The following is a 22,241-nucleotide window of genomic DNA, read 5'->3' as shown; positions in this document are numbered from 1 at the left end:
TGTTTCACAAGCTTGACTAGTGTTGTTTTTCTACTTTTACAAAAATCGCATCGTAATGTTAAAACGTGCATTTGCACGTACATAAGTAATAGTAGTACTCCCTCCGTCTAGGTGTATAAGTCTTCCCCCCTTCTTGGCCACGGTGCACAACCAAAGATGACTTATTCACCTGGACGGAGGGAGTAGCACAGTTTGCAAGCATATATAGAGAGAGACGTGTAGTGTGATAGTATATCGTAAAGTTTGTGCTATATGCACGTACTTACAAAATGCATACGGATACACAAGGTTTCCAAACTTTCCCTTTTACATACTTAATTAAGGACGCTAATAATTCCCGAACTTTCTGGATTTATCATTTGCGTCCCAAAACTAATGAGGTCGCCTTACAAAACTAAATTATACTCCTACTAAAAGCCACGACGCTCACAGGAGCGCTTGCGGCGCGCCACGAGTGCCCTAGTGCGCGGCCGTTTCCCAGTGCGCCGACACAACGCCTCTTCCTCAGACTCGCAACTCGCCGGTGTGGTGATCTGGTACCAACAGGTACTCCTCCTCGCTGGAAGCGTGCACCCAGTCCATGTATCGCCAAGCGTAGATGAGGCGCTTGGGCCCGACTGCACCCAGGGCTTTGGCACGGGCGTCCTCTGCCAGACTCACGGCCCTCGCATGAGCCTTCTGCCAAATAGCCAATTGCCTGACTCTCTCGGACGCAACATAGGCCTGCCAGGTAGCTTGCCTCGCGACGCGCTTCTCTTCCTCGGCCTTCTTCTCCGTCTCTATTTTGGCGCGCTCTGCCGGAGGCAAAGCCTCCCACAAGGCGACATCCATTTCTTTCCAAAGCTCCACAGGGCTGGGGCGCTCGACGGGCAGCGCGGTGTTCTCCTCGTAGCGGGGAGCCGATACGTCCTCCGACGCGCGTTCTGGCGAGATTGGGAACGCCGGCGCGTCCACCTCGACGCGTCGCGGTGAGGAGCGGAACGCCAACGCGTCCTCCTCGACTAGTGGCGGTGAGGAACGGAACGGCGATGCGTGACCATCCGCGCGATGCAGCGAGGGGTGCCTAGGGCTTGGGAGGGGCGATGCCATGGTGGTCGATGTGAGAGGGAGGGGGAGGAGATAGCGATGAACTTGAGTGTTCTTCTGAATGTCGTGGGAGGCGCAGTATTTATAGCGAGCAATGGCACACCTACGTAAGATATGGACTGAGCTGCACTGACTTAACTGCAGGTCCAGTTGCGTCACTGACATGTGGGCCAGACACCTGTTGGGCCCACATGTCAGTGACCCAATGCACCTGCAGTTAAGTAACTGAAGTAGCGTCCCGTAAGATATGTTGCATGATTACGTAACAACTACGTGGGCATATTTGTTGGTGTAAATTACGGGGGAGGGAAGGGGTGGAAATATTGCTGGTCACAACGGATTGGACGAGCGCGCGGGGAGGAGAGTCATGCATGCATATTTTTTCCACACGGGGTGGAGTGGTGGGACTGCCGGAGAGGAGAAGGAAAGTCAAGCATGCATTCAGATTTCAAGGTGCACTAAATTATTGCATGCGATGATTAAGGCCGGCCATAGTGGTGGTAATGTGGTATCTTACTACTAGCTGGTACTACCTCCGTCCTAGTTTATTGGTCCCAATTGTATTTCATGTCAAATTTTGACCATAGATTGAACTAACAAAATGTTCATGCATGTCACTGCTACCTCTTGAGCACTGCGTTGGTTTTCCCTTGAAGAGGAAAGGGTGATGCAGAAAAGTAGCGTAAGTATTTCCCTCAGTTTTTGAGAACCAAGGTATAAATCCAGTAGGAGGCTACGCGCGAGTCCCTCGCACCTACACAAAACAAATAAATCCTCGCAACCAACGCGATAAGGGGTTGTCAATCCCTTCACGGTCACTTACGAGAGTGAGATATGATAGATATGATAGGATAATATTTTTGGTATTTTTGTGATAAAGATGCAAAGTAAAATAAAAGGAAAGTAAAAACCAAAGGAAATAACTAAGTGTTGGAAGATTAATATGATGAAGATAGACCCGGGGGCCATAGGTTTCACTAGTGGCTTCTCTCAAGAGCATAAGTATTTTACGGTGGGTGAACAAATTACTGTTGAGCAATTGACAGAATTGAGCATAGTTATGAGAATATCTAGGTATGATCATGTATATAGGCATCACGTCCAAGACAAGTAGACCGACTCTTGCCTGCATCTACTACTATTACTCCACTCATCGACCGCTATCCAGCATGCATCTAGAGTATTAAGTTCATGAAAACGAAGTAACGCCTTAAGCAAGATGACATGATGTAGAGGGATAAATTCATGCAATATGCTAAAAAAAACCATCTTGTTATCCTCGATGGCAACAATACAATACGTGCCTTGCTGCCCCTACTGTCACTGGGAAAGGACACCGCAAGATTGAACCCAAAGCTAAGCACTTCTTCCATTGCAAAAAAGATCAATCTAGTAGGCCAAACCAAACTGATAATTCGAAGAGACTTGCAAAGATAACCAATCATACATAAAAGAATTCAGAGAAGATTCAAATATTGTTCATAGATAATCTTGATCATAAACCCACATTCATCGGTCTCAACAAACACACCGCAAAAAGAAGATTACATCGAATAGATCTCCAGGGAGGGGGAGAACATTGTATTGAGATCCAAAAAGAGAGAGGAAGCCATCTAGCTAATAACTATGGACCCGAAGGTCTGAGGTAAACTACTCACACATCATCGGAGGGGCATTGGTGTTGATGTAGAAGCCCTCCGTGATGGATGCCCCCTCCGGCGGAGCTCCGGAACAGGCCCCAAGATGGGATCTCGTGGGTACAGAAGGTTGCGGCGGTGGAATTAGGTTTTTGGCTCCGTATCTGATCGTTTGGGGGTACGTAGGTATATATAGGAGGAAGAAGTACGTCGGTGGAGCAACATGGGGCCCACGAGGGTGGAGGGCCCGCCTGGGGGGTAGGCGCGCCCCCTACCTCGTGGCCTCCTGGAAGCTTCTCTTACGTAGGGTCCAAGTCTCCTGGATCATGTTCGTTCCAAAAATCACGCTCCCGAAGGTTTCATTCCATTTGGACTCCGTTTGATAGTCTTTTTCTGCGGAACTCTGAAATAGGCAAAAAACAGCAATTCTGGGCTGGGCCTCCGGTTAATAGGTGAGTCCCAAAAATAATATAAAAGTGAATAATAAAGCCCAATAATGTCCAAAACAATACATAATATAGCATGGAGCAATCAAAAATTATAGATACGTTGGAGACGTATCAAGCATCCCGAGCTTAATTCCTGCTCGTCCTCGAGTAGGTAAATGATAAAAACAGAATTTTTGATGCGGAGTGCTACTAGGCATAATTTCAATGTAATTCTTCTTAATTGTGGTATGAATATTCAGATCCGAAAGATTACAGATAAAAGTTCATATTGACATAAAAATAATAATACCTCAAGCATACTAACTAAGCAATTATGTCCTCTCAAAATAACATGGCCAAAGAAAGTTTATCCCTACAAAATCATATAGTTTAGTCATGCTCCATTTTCGTCACACAAGAATGCTCTCATCATGCACAACCCCGATGACAAGCCAAGCAATTGTTTCATACTTTAGTAATCTCAAACTTATAAACCTTCACGCAATACATGAGCGCGAGCCATGGACATAGCACTATGGGTGGAATAGAGTATAATGATGGGGGTTATGTGGAGAAGACAAAAAAGGATAAAGTCTCACATCAACGAGGCTAATCAATGAGCTATGGAGATGCCCATCGATTGATGTTAATGCAAGGAGTAGGGATTGCCATGCAACGGATGCACTAGAGCTATAAATATACGAAAGCTCAACAAAAGAAACTAAGTGGGTGTGCATCCAACTTGCTTGCTCACGAAGACCTAGGGCACTTGAGCAGGCCCATTGTTGGAATATACAAGCCAAGTTCTATAATGAAAAATTCCCACTAGTATATGAAAGTGACAAAACAAGAGACTCTCTATCATAAAGATCATGGTGCTACTTTGAAGCACAAGTGTGGTAAGAGGATAGTAACATTGTACCTTCTCTCTTTTTCTCTCATTTTTTTGGGCCTTCTCTTTTTTTATGGCCTTTCTCTCCTTTTTTTTATTCCTCACTTGGGACAATGCTCTAGAAAATGATGATCATCACACTTCTATTTATTTACAACTCAATGATTACAACTCGATACTAGAACAAAGTATGACTCTATATGAATGCCTCCGGCGGTGTACCGGGATATGCAATGAACCAAGAGTGACATGTATGAAAGAATTATGAACAGTGGCTTTGCCACAAATACTATGTCAACTACATGATCATGCTAAGCAATATGACAATGATGAGCGTGTCATGATAAACGGAATGGTGGAAAGTTGCATGGCAATATATCTCGGAATGGATATGGAAATGCCACAATAGGTAGGTATGGTGGCTGTTTTGAGGAAGATATAAGGAGGTTTATGTGTGAAAGAGCGTATCATATCATGGGGTTTGGATGCACCGGCGAAGTTTGCACCAACTCTCAATGTGAGAAAGGGCAATGCACGGTACCGAAGAGGCTAGCAATGATGGAAGGATGAGAGTGTGTATAATCCATGGACTAAACATTAGTCATAAAGAACTCACATACTTATTGCAAAAATCTACAAGTCATCAAAAACCAAGCACTACGCGCATGCTCCTAGGGGGATTGATTGGTAGGAAAAGACCATCGCTCGTCCCCGACCGCCACTCATAAGGAGGACAATCAAATAACACCTCATGTTTCAAATTTGTTACATAACGTTTACCATACGTGCATGCTACGGGACTTGCAAACTTCAACACAAGCATTTCTCAAATTCACAACTACTCAACTAGCACGACTTTGATATTATTACCTCCATATCTCAAAACAATCATCAAGCATCAAACTTCTCTTAGTATTCAACACACTCATAAGAAAGTTTTTACTATTCTTAAATACCTAGCATATTAGGATTATTTAAGCAAATTACCATGCAATTTAAGACTCTCAAAATAATCTAAGTGAAGCATGAGAGATCAATAGTTTCTATAAAACAAATCCACCACCGTGCTCTAAAAGATATAAGTGAAGTACTAGAGCAAAACTATATAACTCAAAAGATATAAGTGAAGCACATAGAGTATTCTAATAATTTGCGAATCATGTGTGTCTCTCTCAAAAGGTGTGTACAGCAAGGATTATTGTGGTAAACTAAAAAGGAAAGACTCAAATCATACAAGACGCTCCAAGCAAAACACATATCATGTGGTGAATAAAAATATAGCTCCAAGTAAAGTTACCGATGGAAGTAGACGAAAGAGGGGATGCCTTCCGGGGCATCCCCAAGCTTTGGCTTTATGGTGTCCTTAGATTATCTTGGGGGTGCCATGGGCATCCCCAAGCTTAGGCTCTTGCCATTCCTTGTTCCATAATCCATCAAATCTTTCACCCAAAACTTGAAAACTTCACAACACAAAACTCAACATAAAATCTCGTGAGCTCCGTTAGCGAAAGAAAACAAAAGACCACTTCAAGATACTGTAATGAACTCATTCTTTATTTATATTGGTGTTAAACCTACTGTATTCCAACTTCTCTATGGTTTATAAACTATTTTACTAGCCATAGATTCATCAAAATAAGCAAAGAACACACGAAAAACAGAATCTGTCAAAAACAGAACAGTCTGTAGTAATCTGTAACTAACGCAAACTTCTGGAACTCCAAAAAAATCAGCCGAAATAGGACGACCTAGAAAATTTGTTTATTGATCAGCAGCAATTGGAATCAATATTTTATCACGTTCTGGTGATTTTTAACAATTATTTTCATGAACAGAAAGTTTCTGGAAATTTCTGCAAGATCAAATAACTATCATCCAAGAAGATCCTATAGGTTTAACTTGGCACAAACACTAATTAAAACATAAAAACACATCTAACCAGAGGCTAGATCAAAGATTTATTCCTAAACAGAAGCAAAAAGCAAAAAACTAAAAATAAAATTGGGTTGCCTCCCAACAAGCGATATCGTTTAACGCCCCTAGCTAGGCATAAAAGCAAGGATAGATCTAGGTATTGCCATAATAATGGTACGGCAAGTCATGAAAACTTTTCTCATATTCTCTACGTTCAGCTGCAAGTTTTCTTTGAGGCAAGCAAAAATAATCAAAAGGGCTAAATTTAATGGAACAAAAGTCCCCAAGATCAATCTCGGGAGGTATGGGTTCCTCCCTTGGCCCTTTGTATTGCACAACCAATTCATCATTACAAGCATTCCTTTGGCAAAAAGTCAAAAGCCTTTGTTCAAGAGGAAAACCTAATCCATTATTCTGAATAGCAAAATCATCATTAAGCTCAGAAATTCTATCAACTAGAACATCGGCGGGAACCTTTTTCCTAAGATTTTCATTATAAGCAATATGATCCAAAGATTGTAAACGCATCATGTCTTCTTGATTAAAAAGGATAGCTTCTATGGGAGGATGGCTAGCATCTACCCTATAATGCGCAAAGATTTCTCTAGCCTCTTTCATTATGAATTTAAACTCATGAGCCAAAAAGATAGTGGCGGCACGCTTAACAGAAGAATGCTCAATGTTAGAAAATTCTAGGAAAATTCTTTGTACGCAAGGATGCATATGAAGAAATTGCCTTTCAAGTTCAACTACAAGCAAAGATATTGCATCCGCAAGGCTACTAGTTTTATGAAGAATAGAGGCACCCATAATGGGCAAAGCGCCGGCACAAGTAAAGAAATCTTGAATAACTCCTTTCCCAATAATATTACCACTACCGACTGGAAACTTTTTGGTGTGCAAGATAGTAGGTTCCTCAAGAGGATCATCGAAAGCATCAAAATTTCCCAAGTTGTTATTATTGCCTTCATTAGCGATAACCTCCCCAGATTCAGACATGGCAAAAGGAAGACGAGCGAAAACAGGCAAACGAAAAAGAGAGGGCGAATAAAACGGCAAGGGTGAAGTGGGGGAGAGGAAAACGAGAGGCAAATGGCAAATAATGTAATGCGGGAGATAAGGGTTTGTGATGGGTACTTGGTATGTTGACTTTTGCATAGACCTCCCCGGCAACGGCGCCAGAAATCCTTCTTGCTACCTCTTGAGCACTGCGTTGGTTTTCCCTTGAAGAGGAAAGGGTGTTGCAGCAAAGTAGCGTAAGTATTTCCCTCAGTTTTTGAGAACCAAGGTATCAATCCAGTAGGAGGCTACGCGCGAGTCCCTCGCACCTACAAAAAACAAATAAATCCTCGCAACCAACGCGATAAGGGGTTGTCAATCCCTTCACGGTCACTTACGAGAGTGAGATCTGATAGATATGATAGGATAATATTTTTGGTATTTTTGTGATAAAGATGCAAAGTAAAATAAAAGGAAAGTAAAAACCAAAGGAAATAACTAAGTGTTGGAAGATTAATATGATGAAGATAGACCCGGGGGCCATAGGTTTCACTAGTGGCTTCTCTCAAGAGCATAAGTATTTTACGGTGGGTGAACAAATTACTGTTGAGCAATTGACAGAATTGAGCATAGTTATGAGAATATCTAGGTATGATCATGTATATAGGCATCACGTCCAAGACAAGTAGACCGACTCCTGCCTGCATCTACTACTATTACTCCACTCATCGACCGCTATCCAGCATGCATCTAGAGTATTAAGTTCATGAAAACAGAGTAACGCCTTAAGCAAGATGACATGATGTAGAGGGATAAATCCATGCAATATGATAAAAAAAACCATCTTGTTATCCTCGATGGCAACAATACAATACGTGCCTTGCTGCCCCTACTGTCACTGGGAAAGGACACCGCAAGATTGAACCCAAAGCTAAGCACTTCTCCCATTGCAAGAAAGATCAATCTAGTAGGCCAAACCAAACTGATAATTTGAAGAGACTTGCAAAGATAACCAATCATACATAAAAGAATTCAGAGAAGATTCAAATATTGTTCATAGATAATCTTGATCATAAACCCACAATTCATCAGTCTCAACAAACACACCGCAAAAAGAAGATTACATCGAATAGATCTCCACGAGAGAGGGGGAGAACATTGTATTGAGATCCAAAAAGAGAGAGGAAGCCATCTAGCTAATAACTATGGACCCGAAGGTCTGAGGTAAACTACTCACACTTCATCGGAGGGGCTATGGTGTTGATGTAGAAGCCCTCCGTGATGGATGCCCCTTCCGGCGGAGCTCCGGAACAGGCCCCAAGATGGGATCTCGTGTGTACAGAAGGTTGCGGCGGTGGAATTAGGTTTTTGGCTCCGTATCTGATCGTTTGGGGGTACGTAGGTATATATAGGAGGAAGAAGTACGTCGGTGGAGCAATGTGGAGCCCACGAGGGTGGAGGGCCCGCCTGGGGGGAGGGGGGGTAGGCGCGCCCCCCTACCCCGTGGCCTCCTGGAAGCTTCTCTTACGTAGGGTCCAAGTCTCCTGGATCATGTTCGTTCCAAAAATCACGCTCCCAAAGGTTTCATTCCGTTTGGACTCCGTTTGATATTCTTTTTTTGTGAAACTCTGAAATAGGCAAAAACAACAATTCTGGGCTGGGCCTCCGGTTAATAGGTTAGTCCCAAAAATAATATAAAAGTGAATAATAAAGCCCAATAATGTCCAAAACAGTAGATAATATAGCATGGAGCAATCAAAAATTATAGATACATTGGAGACGTATCAGTCACAAAAAATTATATCGTTGAAAACTATGTTCAAATACGAATCCAATGATATAGTTTTTGTTGACATGAACTAACATTTTGTCAGTTAAATCTTCAGTCAAATTCAATGGGGGACTAATAAACCACGACCGATATAGTACTAGTGTAGAGGGCGGCGCTGCACGGGAGTCTCACCCCGCTCGTGGCGCGGCAGTAAAGCCGTCATATCACAAAACCCAACCACTCCCAGTAATAAGTGGCCTGGTAAAATAAACGGACAAGCAACCATCATATCCCTCCGTCTTTTTTGCATTTCATCTCTTTGCATTTACTTTCTCCGGTTCATCTCACACACTCGATCCCTAGTTACTACTCCTAGTATCCCTAGCTACTAGAGTAACATAGGTAGATACTGTATCATGTTAAATACTATGCTACTTTGTGTCATACATGGCACTATAAAGGTAGTCCTGTATCATACACTAGTATCATGCACATGATACTAGTATATGATACTTTCTACTATGAGTAGCCTAAAGAGAATACTGACTAATCTCTACTCTCTATCTCGACTCTTATCTCTATTTTCGACTCTATATATTTATTTACTTCTATAAAAATCTCAGTTGTTGGTGATGGTGTGTCTGCCTCTGGACAACGTGAGCCGTTCGATCTACTTGGAACCATCGGCTGAGATGTGTGTTCATAGAGACATGGCGTTGCCACCGGAGGTATAGCAGATATTTACCCACCTCTGCCACTGTATAAAATATGGAACTACTCATTCCAGACTCATTTCCTTTCTGGTTCATCTCCTTGCATTCTTGCCGGCAGCGGCGAAGGTTCCTGAAGATGGAGTCCAGACTCTAGAAACCACTACAAAAACTATTCCACCGCCTCTATCTTGTCTTGGTAAGAGTAGATGAAAATTTTGAATCGAGCCCTTTAAACTAGAAGGGAGGTAGTAGTACTCTAATAGCTAACCTTGTTGTGATGACTAGATAGGACATGGCACGCACCTGGACGGAGGAACTAGTCTGCATTGTGCATATAAGTTTTGTCTGAAGTCAATGTACCTCTACTTTGACCAAACTTATAGAAAAATGTATCAACATTCACAATGTCAAATCAATATTTTTATACTCATTATAAAACGTAGTTTCATAAAATATATATTTGGTATTATAGATATTGATATTTTTAGTAGAAATTTGGTCAAAAACTTTGCAAACTTTGACTTGACACAAATCTTACGCGGAATAAAAAGGACCAGCGAGAGTATCATGCATGCGGAATAGGCAAAAAAATTGCTCATTTATAGCTGTCCGAAGTCTCAAAGGGCGCGGCCGCGCGAGGGAGGTGAAGGTCGTGGGAGGCGCGACAGTTGACGGAATTAAGTGAAGTTACATCCACGCACCGGCATGGCGTGCGAACGCACAGATGCTATACCGCCAGGCCTACGATATGGGTCTAGTAGACATGACATCTAGTGGGTCCCGCATAGTACTTGAGAACTCTTTGGGGGCATGCAGCCGTTTATCCACCGGGCAAGCCAACAACCCCACTGTTCGCACGCCCTACTTGTCCGGTTGTCCCCGTCTTCTACCTTGCAACAGTTCGCTCCCAGACGTCCCGTCCTTTTACATTACACCAGTTCGCAGCCAGCCCACCAGGGTTCAAGTCTTGGCTTGAGCGTTTGGTGCTCACGGAGTTTTCTTCTATAAAAAATGCCAATAGGCTAGTCTAGCCCGGGTTGGTCTCGTTTACATTACCCCAGTTCAACTTCTCCTAACCCGCCTCCAAAATCCATGGCCTCCCAAATCTCCATGATCGGCGGTGAGTGCAAGGTTAGAGCCATCACCGGCGATGAGTTCATCGTCATCTACACCCGTAGATCCACGACGGTGGAAGCATGCCTTGCTCTCTTCCTATGCATGTTCAAAAGTTCAAAGGATGAGTGGGTCGCTGGGCTAGATGTTGAGTACACCACAGTCCTGGAAAGCGAGAAGATTCTAAAGGAGGCAGAGAAGAAGAAGCCCGCGGTGGTCCATGTTTTCGTACATAACGTGTGCTTGGTCTACCACATATGCCATGCCGACGTTGAGTGCCAGGATTTTAAGAACTTCCTCAAGGACGAAAGAGTGAAATTCATTACTGTAGACTTTAGGAACGATAGGGATGTCCTGGGTCGGATAGGCCTCGTTGTAGGCCAGCCCTTCGATCTCCAGAAGGCAAGCCTGGTGTCCTCCTCTTAGCCTTCAATGCCGACCCTGGCAGCAACCATGATTGATCCATCGTACGCTAAACTAAAGAAACCTCACCACGAGTTTCATCATGCATGTGAGTCAAAGACAATAGATGAAGATCACATCCTGTACGCAGCAATGGATGGCTACCTTTGTTTAAATATCTACAAGGGTTGGATGAAGAAGCAGAGCCCAGTGTCCGGTTCAAGCAAAGAAGCATCAGCGAAGAGGAAGAGGAAGAGGGACGAGGACGAAGTCGAGGACGTGGACTCGGACTCCGAGTAAGGTGGCAGTGCTGTCGCTCATGCTGGTTCTACTGCAGTGTCAAGCGGACTAGTTGCTTAGTTTTGTTTCAGGGGTGTGTTGTGCTGAGCCCCCAGCAGAACTATGTTCATGTCTTTCTCGTTATTTGAACTTTATGTTCTTTCTCGTTATTTGAACTCTTTAGTACGTACAGTAGTACTAGTACTATGTCTTACTACTGTTCTTCTTGCATTTGTTACTACTGCTCGTATCTTCATGTTCCAACTGTACTTAATACGTTCGTACTAGTAGTATAATTTGGGTCAGTCGATTTGTGAAAGAAGTTCGACGGAGCGAAGGAAGAAGACGGCAGAGAAGCTACCCCAATATCTATATTAGGGTGGCAGGGTGCCCATGATCTATCTTATGAGTGTTGGGTGTGGAATGCAGTTCGCCGGAAAAAATGGATCGTGCACGGGGTTAAACGGATGGAGGGGTGGGGGAGCATGGCGGTGGCAGGCGGTTCAGGTGAGGGCGGGGCGGCGGCGGCAGGCGGTTAGGCGTGTGGCGGGCAGGCGGCTTGATGCCTGAGATAGAAGATGAACAGTGCATCAATTTCAGACGTTGAAGAAGCCCTTCTGGCCATCCATGTTGCATGCAACGGCTCACAAGAGTCTACTGACCCAAATTTCTCCTTCAGATTGCAGGATCCACGTGGCATTCAAGGTCTCGAAGGTAGATTCCGCGCCCGCACCCGGTTTGTGGGCTCGGCGTGGGCGCGACCGGCTTCCGCCGCGACAACCACCATGCGCGCCTCCTCCGCGCTCGTCCTCCTCTTCGTATGCTGCGTGCATAGACGCGGCTCCACCAGCTGCTCGCGTGCTTGGCAGCGCGGCGGCATCGCGAGGAGGGACTCCAGACGACGTGAGCGGGCGGGCCTTCGGCTTCATGGCACAGGGATGGCGGCGACACGGCGGTGATGGGCGAGAAATGGTTGGCCGGAGCAGGCGGGCGCCGGCATGCGCAACGGTGGCGGCGGTGTATTGATGAGTGCGCATATGGGAGCTTAGTTTAGTTTTATATAGGGTTGGTCAAACTTAAAAGAAAACCGTACTAGTACACGTAAACATTAGACTGAGGCAACGCTTATATTAGTTACCACGACCATGATATGGAATCCTGTGCAAGCGCATGAACCGCGGCCGCACGGTCGATCGAACGGTGCGTCACCGTGTCACGCTCGAATGACATCCACCGAACCTTTTTGTGTGTGTGAAAACAATCCCCAAATATTACTCAATTTTTTTCCTAGAAAAGTTCTTGACGCTACAATATTTCCATATATATGAATTTAGCTCCAGTTCGTGTTTATTTGGATTTGGACATTTTAGGTGCGCCCTAGTTTTTTTTAATACTGATTTTTTGTGTGTGACTGAGAGAGAACATGTGTATGTGTCCATATGTGTGTTGTGGCGGAAGGGCAATGTGGAGACGGTGTGCGTGTGATAGAGACATAGAGAGGTGTGAATGTGCAAATGATCATGCATGAGTGAGACATAGACAGATGTCGATACGTTGTGTATACATGAGAGAACGGTCTTCTATTTGTACTTGTGTGTGTGTGAGAGAGAGAGAGAGGAGCATCCGTAACACAACAACCATCTCTCTCGATTCGTCCGTCCCTCGCACGATCGCATGTAACACATGCATCAACGCACACATTTTGACACCCTCACATGGCCCCTTCCCACCTCAAGGCCCGCACATCGCTCTCTATCTCGCACGCACAATCTCTTCGTGAAAACCCTATTTAGCATGTAGCTTTCTGTCACATACACACACATTTCTCTCCATAGGTTTCATTTCTCTCAATATCTGACACACACACACACACACACACACACACACACTCCCCCTCCCCCGAGCACACAATTCATCCCCATCCAAGGTTATATGGCGACCACTCTCGCTTGTTCTTCTCTGCACCCCAGCATGCACAACACCTCAATCTTCAAAGAGGGCATCGAGGAGATCGAAGACGGCGACCACACTGCACTACAGAATGCGGGGCCATTTGGAAGCAGGATGATGTGACGACGACTGACTGACTCCCCCCTCTCTCTCTCCCACACAAAATTACCAATCCCTCTCTCTCCCGCACAAAATTATCAATCCCTCAACCCATGAGATCCTTCCCCTCTCGTCCATGTTTTTCCAGCTCTCTCATCAAACCCGTTGTCTCTTCTCCTTCCATGTGTACAGAATCCGGATGCACACGCATCTCACGTATATTACATGTCTCCATCTTTCTCAGACCTAACTTCTTCCTCTCTCTTTCTATCTCTCTCTCTCTCGTTAGGTTTGTCTCCTACTCTCTCGTCCACATACATACAATCTTTCCCGCCCTATCTGCTCCATCTTCGCAAGCTCTCTCTACATGTTTCATTCCCACATTGGGATGTGTTCAAAATGTTGCTTTTATAATGGATGATGTCGAGTTATGGTTGGTTTTGTTGCATCCTACAAAGTAATAACTATGGAATCCATTTAGATTCTCATTTAACTGGGATTATGTGAGTTTGAGCATATTGTGAAGTACTATAGACCTCGTATACATCTTGGAATTCAACAATGATTGTAACTATTGCATTGTATAGACCATTACATTCGAAGTCAGTAGCCTAATATATTTATTTCACAATTACAACAAATGATTAATTCACTACAAACTAAGAAAACAAATGTGTACTCCCTCCATTTTTATTTAAGTCCGCGTATTAGCATTGGTCAAAGTCAAGTTTTGTAAACTCTCAAAAAGTTTATAACAAAAAATATTAACATATACAATAACAAATAAATACCATTAGATTCATTATTGAATGCACCTTCACATCATACATATTTGTTATGGTAAATGTTTATATTTTTCTATAAACTTGGTCAAACTTTAGGAAGTTTGACTTCGGTCAAGCCTAATATGCAGAGTTAATAAAAATGGAGGGAGTACTAGTAGTTACTAGTACTACACGCTAGTTGCTTAGCCCAATCACCCAACACGCCACACGGGGAGTTCAGTGTCACAAAATTTTGAGGTCGGTGGGAAAATCTCCCGCCACCCTGATTCGAGCAGTGTGAAGTTACCATCATAGCCTTCGGAACAGGCCTACGGATGACGCTTGGTAGGGGGCTATTTTCGTAATTTCAGGTTCACCCTACCCAGCCAACCCCACCCCGGCACCCAGAGTAGTGCACTTGAATACTCCCCATTTTCTATCCCCACCGCAAAATAGACTTCTCCACGGCACCGCAGCCTTCGTGCTCCTCCCCTTCTACACCGGTGCACTCGTCCACCGCAGCACATCTGCCTCATCGACGACCTCGTATGCTGCACTGGAGCCGGTCCACCGTCGTCGTCGTGGCAAATGATGGAAAGTTTTTTAGAACTAGCAAGATGCACATGCGTTGCACGGAACATCAAGATGCATTTGTATGAGTAGTTTATCTTGTGGGAGAAAAGGATGAACGAGGGAAGGCCTTATTTGCAAATCTGGAGAGGGGTGTGGGTATCTTTCGGCAAAATTGCCATAGTTTCTTTCCGATCCGCGGATATAAATCGGACGGCCTATATTGCAGGACGGCAGGCACACCATCATCGCCAACTCTGTTTTTTTAAGAGTAGATAGAGATAGAGAAGTATAGATAAATATAAAATAAATATAACAGTAGAGAAGAGAGAAGAGATAGCAAGGACGTCGGGAAAGGATCGCGCGCGCGGGGGGAAAGCGGTCGGGCGCGCGCTAGTTTTGGCGCGCGGCGTCCGGCGTGCTTTATAAAATCCAATGCCCTCCCACCGCTCTATGCCTTGCCACCGCTCTCCCCCCCCCCCCCCCCGCTCTGTGCCTCGCCACCACTCTCTCCTTGCTCTGCGCCTTGCCGCCGCTCTCTCCCCGCTATTTCGCGCCTCGCCCCCGCCGCGCCACCATGCCGCCGCGTCGCCGGGAAACTTGGGGATACCGTAGAACATCATCAACGAGCACGAGTTCTACGCGCAAAGGAGGGCGGAGAGGGAGAAGAGGAGGGCAGAGCGAGCCGCCGATAGCCTATCGTGAGGACAAGCGTACGCGAAAGGCGGACGCTCAACTCAACATGAGGCTAGAAGCAGCGTCGCCCTGGGAATCTGACGATGATCGGTATCTTCCCGCCTACATTGAGATGTTAGAGGAGGACATCACCGAGGAGGAGTCGGATGACGAGGAGTAGTTGAACTATCTTTTTTTATCTATCTATGCTATATCTATGCTGAGATTTAGTATCTATGTCTCTACTCTCTAGTCTCTACTCTCTATCTCTACTTCTCGATCTCAGCACTCCGGGCCCGCAAAAACTGGCTATTCCGGTGTTGTAAATGCTTTTTTAAAGCGCCGTGCATTGCGCTTCTGTTTGAGATGCTCTAACATGGCAGACGAGTGCTTTAATGTTGCCCACAAGATGTGTGAGTATTACTAGTAGTATACGGGATATTGGGGACATCTTCAAGGAGCGTGGCAAGTTAAAGAGGAGCTGCACCGAACCTGTAAAATGAGCTTTGGTAAGTAACACCCTTTCAATTACTTTCATTTAGCCTCGTGTTCTTCGATGTGTATATGTTATAGTTTCTGTTTCTCTTAGCCTCGTGTTCTTTGATGTGTAATAAGAAGAGTCTTAATCATCCTAATGCTTTCGTTTTTAGCTTGATGTAGGAAGTGGGTGTTCTCACCTTGTAGTCTGTTTTTATATTTTTCCTTTTGAATTCACTTCTCGAGTCATGTTTATCTGGCTTCTACTAAATGGATCTGGGTTGCTCTGAGTATTAATCTAAAAAAGAAGTAACTTCATGTCAGGATGCAGTTCCTGCGAGGAGGGAAGTATGGTCAACCTCGAGATCATGTTTCCAAAATGAGGATGGATTACACACAAGGTGCCAGTTCCCTAATGATGATGGATTAGACACAAGGTGCAAATTCCTAGATGATGCTGGATTACACACAAGCCAGGTGGAGTCGTCAACTGTTCGTGTCCTCGTGGCTCCAGTAAAAGCTGAAAGAAAGCGTGTGGCAACCCTTGAGAATGTAGCTAAGTTCCTGAAGAAGCAAAAAGAGCAATCAGATGCTCTCTTCACCCAAGCCAAAGAAGAGATGGAAGAAGCCAGAAAGAAGCTAGCAGAGGCAGAGCAGGCTAGGCGTCTCCTGCTATCTAAAACTGTTGTCAATACAAATTTTCCTTCATAATACCTAGGTTCAAATGTTTATCCAGTCAGCATGCCTGTTGTGATGTCTGTGCGTCTACTGATGTGGCACAAAATAATTTTTTTGGGTCATGTAATAACAGCAATTACTTTCTAAACAATAACAGATGAAGCACTGGACATGGTATAGTTCACGCGCAAGCCCAACATTCCAAGTTCAACTTCCACATCAAACTCATGTTCACAGATATCTGCACATTCGTAGATAATGTCCACAACCATGATTCACTTCAAAGCCAAAAGAAAATGTGAGGAGAGTTATAAATAAAGAAAAAACTCTAGTTCCTGCTACCAGTGCGAGCACAACAACTCAAGACCATGCGTAATTAATTATATTTTTGGTCATTTTTTGTGTTCTAAAATGTCGGCCGGCTCATGGAAGGACGTGTTGCCGGCACACACGCGGATTCGATGGAGGCAGGCGGGGCAGTCTTAAGCCGGTTGCATGCAACGAGGAGGCGTGTTCAGCCGGGCCTGCAGCGAGTGGAGCCCTCTTGGCCGGCGTGCCGGTTCAATGCGTGCTCTATTAGAGGTCGCGTCTGTGTCAGATCAATCACTCCCTCCAGTCCTTTTTTGTTTGGGTATAACAAAATCTCGTTTTCCATTCACATTTTACAAGTAAAATTTGTGGACAAACTTTGACCCAAAATATTTTGGGGACTAATAAACCAGGACAGAGGTAGTAGTTTTTTTTATCAAAGAAGGGTTTCCCCCTTCCGATTTTCATTACTGAAAACCAACATCTCAACCATAATATTTGCCCTAGAACTACCAGGTTCAACATCTCGCAACATAAACCCATACAACCATACGCCAAGGAGGTAGTAGTTATGAATTCCATTTTCGCTCCATACCAATCGTTCGAAAAACTACTTAGTACTTATAACACGCCATTGAAAATCGGAACTCTTACCCCGCTAAAAAATGATATTTTAAACGTGGCTACTCGATCTGTGGCAACTGGCGAGCCACCGCCTCTAGGTCGTTCACCTGTGGTCCCGACAATCAACTCCTAGGGATCAAATTATCACGCGAGCTGACTATTCCTACAAAGGTGCATTCCACCATGTACCCGGTACCCGCGCATGCAGCAATCGTGCACCTAGGGTTTTAGGGTTTATTTGTTAATGGTGCCTTTACGTAACTCTCATGTGTGCGAGGTAGCGAGAGACCGACTGCATGCGTGCGCCTCTTCTCTTCGTATATGTACTCCACCGATTGTCTGGTGTCCAAAAAATTATATAGTAGCAATAACTACTAGCAATGTGCCAATGCGTTGCCACACGATCAAAGTAGATTAATACATATTCATCGATTTGATAGAAAAAAGAGTCTAGTTTTGAAATACGTATATCACTAAAAATATGTTATGTTTCACTCAAAATATATTCCTTTGGCGGTTTTGATGAGATAAGGGAGGAATGTTGTTGGTTTCAAGATTCGAGAAGTGGTATATCTCTAATTTCTACTCTTACTAGCAAGATGCCCGTGCGTTGCACGGAACATCAAGATCTTGTGGGAGAAATGGATGAACGAGGGAAGGCCTTATCTGCAAATGTGGAGAGGAGTGCGGGTAAATTGCCATAGTTTCCTTCCTATCCGTTAGATATAGATCGGACGGCCTATATTGCAGGATGGCAGGCACACCATCATCACCGACTATGCTTTTTATAAGAGTATAGATAAAAACAGAGTTGGTGATGATGGTGTGCCTGCCATCCTGCAATATAGGCCGTCTGATTTATATCTGACGGATAGGAAGGAAACTATGGCAATTTTTCAATATGATACCCACACCCCTATCCACATTTGCAAATAAGGCCTTCCCTCGTTCATCCTTTTCTCCCACAAGATAAACTACTCATACAAATGCATCCTGATGTTCCGTGCAACACATGGGCATCTTGCTAGTTGTTGCAAAAAGCCCATGTGTGTGTGTTGTGTGTGTGAGAGAGAGCGAGAGAGGAGGAGGACGGAGTGCATGTGTGACAAAGACACAAAGAGTGTGTGTGCGAGAGGTATCAGCTTAAAATGAGGCGATAGTGTGTGTGTGCACGATCGAGAGGGCGTGTCTGAAGAAGGGGCGAAAAATCTACATAGATACAAGGAGCGCGAGAGAGACATGTACGCGATAGTGGAAACATGAGTGTGCGGGTGTATGAACCTATTTGGAGGCTAGTCGATCAATGTTTGTAGAGAAATACGAGTCGGGGGTGCGAAAGCGAGAGTTTTCCGTGTGTGAGAGAGAGACGGTAGTCGGAAAGGGGAGTGGAAGCAGGAGTTGTGTGTGTGTGTGAGAGAGAGAGAGGGGAGTTTGTCTGATCGGTAAACAAATGAATAATGTCAGTTTTATAACTGGGATGGAGACGGAAAGGAGACCGCAACAAATCTTTTGTCTGCAGGAGAGAGTAATTTTAGTGGTATGAATCATATCTAGAGACATATAGGGTGTGTGAGAGAACCCCATAGAGAGAAAGACAAAGTGAAAGACGAGTGAGACTGTGTGTGGTGGTGAAAAAGAAAGGTCAGGTACCTAGTGATACCAGAGAACGGTAGAGACGTAAGAGATAATGAAAACCGTGTAATGTATAATGATAGGGAGAGTGTGACACTTCTCAAGGGAGACGTCGAGAGACCATGCTTGCAAAGATAGGAGAAACATGAAGTGAGCGTGCGGGTGATCTGGAGAAAAGAGAGTGGGCGAGAGAGATGGGCGTGAAAGGAGTCAACATAAAAGGGATTTAAATATTTGAATTCGAGATGATGATACATGTAATTCATGCTCGAACCAAAGTTGATCTATCAAACATGCATACTCATATGAATTCACACGCATCTATGTTATTTAATATGTAGATATTACTGATCCATACATTTTAGTAGAACAAAATTTGGTTTAAATTTCTTGAATTCAACCTTATGATTTTGAGATCATTGTATTTGTAAATCATATTATACATATAAAGGAGCAAAATTCTTTGTTGTGCCTTTGAAAGTATATATATATATATATATATATATATATATATAATGATGTATATAGAATTTTATTCCAATCGAAAATGGATCCTGCCCAAACAAAAGTAGAATACAAACTGGATTCGAATTGAGTTGGCACGGTAAGCGTGCACTCTTGCTTTGCAAATTTTTTAACGAAGCGGGGAAAGTCGCAATAACCGCCCGAAACCAAAATCTGTGAGACGGAAATTACTGCCTATCCCTGCCACGCAAAGCCTATCGGCTCGATTTCTATAGGTTTTGATAGGGCAGGTTTGTAATTTCACTCCGTGACATAACTGCCTCTCACCCGGATTCATACACGGTGGGCGCGAAAACACAGTGTCTTCTCAGCCGAAATCGACTCCCTCCCCGATTCATACACGGTGGGCGCCAAAAACAAACTCTCGTCGGCAAATATTTGGTGTATGCGAGATTACCATCCTATCCCCAACCGACTAATATTGTTGTGATGTAGGAAATTTTAAACGGGGGCTAAGTTTGTATATTTCCTCGCATTTGAGGCAAGCGCGCCCTGAAGACATGGTTCCCCCCTTCCTCTCCCTCCATTTCCCCATTCATACTCTGTGGGCGCCAAAACACCCTCTCCACCCCAGCCTCCTCCGTTCGCCACCCCATCCACTGCCATCCTCCTCCACCATGCCGGAGCTGATACCTCGACGCCGTCGTCCATTACAAGAGATCGACCTCTCTCATCCACAGCTTCAGACCGAGATCCTTGCATCCCATCCTCTCGCTTCATCCCCGTCGTCGTCCACCTTCCGGCGCCGCTCCTACGACTATCTCGTCCACCGCACCCCGCCGCCATCGTCTACCCTCCTAGATCTGCTTCCACGCCGCTGGCAGCCATCGCTACCGTAGCACCGTCAAATTCTCAGCAGATGCATACACGGCGCCACACCAGAGGCGGTACTCTTTCGTATCTGCTCAACTTATTTATCGCGGCAAGAATATAGATCGCCACTACTTTACTCTGATTTCTTGTCCATCACTTACTTGTTAGTTGAAAGCAAACATTGGTTGCGAAGTTACCTTTGTTCGGTTTGCACCTTCAGACCCGCCATGGCACGCTCAACACTATACTCGCAATGCTTATAGTTTTCCCCTTTTATATTCCACACTAGTTAAATGACAGTAGACTAAATTTCAAAATTGGGTCAGACGATTTTTGAGAGCTCGCCGGAGTTCGCCGGTGCGAAGGAAGGGGCTCGGGTGGGGATGGTGGTTGTGGGGGGCAGTGGTGGGGCCTCGCCGAACAAAGAAAACTCGACATGGGTGGGGGTGGGGGTGGCGGAGGAACACAGGCGGTGGGGGCCGGCGGCCCGTGCGGTGTTCTGTATCGGAAGAATTAGAGACGAGGAAGAAGAAGGGTTAGGAGACGTAGGATCTTCATCCAACCGCCTGAAATGGTCGACTGACCCAAATGACAAAAGTCACGCGACTTGCATGCAGACATGCCTTTATATTCAGTACCATCATTGTACCTTCTTAGCACGGCTCCTGAATCCATCAAGCTAAACAACGTGCCACTCATAATTCCAAACTTGTTGCTCAAATACGAATCTGATATGATGCTGATATTACTAAAACAGATAACTTTTAATTGGTCAACTAATGTTCCTACTTTACTTCCGAAAAGCACGTGCACCACATATAGAGAGACAACACGGAGTTGCATTCTTAATGCGCTATGGTTCATCATGTGTGGGCACTGCGCAACGAACATTTTATTATCCAAAATCTGCTTGCTCTTCTTTAGCATGTTCCTCTTCTGTTCTTCTTTAATAAGTACTCTCTCCATTCCTAAATACAAGTCTTTGTATATATTCCACCATGGACTACATATGGAGCAAAATGAGTGAATCTACACTCTAAAATGTATCTGTATACATCTGTATGTGATCCATAGTGGAAATCTCTACAAAGACTTATATTTTGGAACGGAGGGAGTATGATAGTAGTACAGTATGTTCCTTGTAGTGAAGGTGAGCAGGGACATTTGCAGTGTAGAGGTCTATACGGTCGGTTGTGATGGACACTTTGAACTCTTCGGGCCTCTTTGATTCGTAGGATTTTGTAAACATAGGAATAGGAATTGTAGTGCCCTTTGAGAGTTACACTGATATTAATAGTACCGCACCTTCAGTTGAAGAGAGCTGGTATCCGAATCCTTTCTAGCCATACCGGCAATACTAGCACATATATTCCAGCAAGTTCCACTTTGCTGATTTTACTCCTGATGCTTACGGTTTTCCCGTTATATCTGCACTATGAACTGTGTAGCTGCTTTGTGTCGCACTAGCAGCAGTCCACTCTTGAAGCTAAACAACAGACCAATCATAAGTCCAAAGCTTACTTCTTCAAATACGAATTGTGGTATGATACTGATATTCGTTAACAGACACACATTAATTTGGTCAGGTAATGCTCCCACTTGATTTTCCAAATGCATGTGGCCACATATAGAGAGACAGCATGGAATTGCATTTCTTTGGGCACTGTGATTCATCATGAGTGGGCAACCAACATTGTATGCAATGAAGTGGAACCTCAAGAATATGCTTCCTCTTCTGTTCTTTAACATGTTCCTCTTTTGTTATTCTATATTTAGTACGTACAGTATGTTCCTTGTCAGGAAGGGGAGCAGGGACATCTGCAGTCAACAGCTGATAGAGCTGGCCTGTACGTGATCGATAGGCTTTCAATTAGTAGCGGCAATACAACAC

The sequence above is a fragment of the Aegilops tauschii genome, chromosome 2 (genome assembly GCF_002575655.3).
Source record: "Aegilops tauschii subsp. strangulata cultivar AL8/78 chromosome 2, Aet v6.0, whole genome shotgun sequence".
Taxonomy (NCBI): Eukaryota; Viridiplantae; Streptophyta; class Magnoliopsida; order Poales; family Poaceae; genus Aegilops; species Aegilops tauschii.
The sequence above is the reverse complement of the archived record's forward strand: the minus strand, read 5'-3'. Positions refer to the sequence as shown.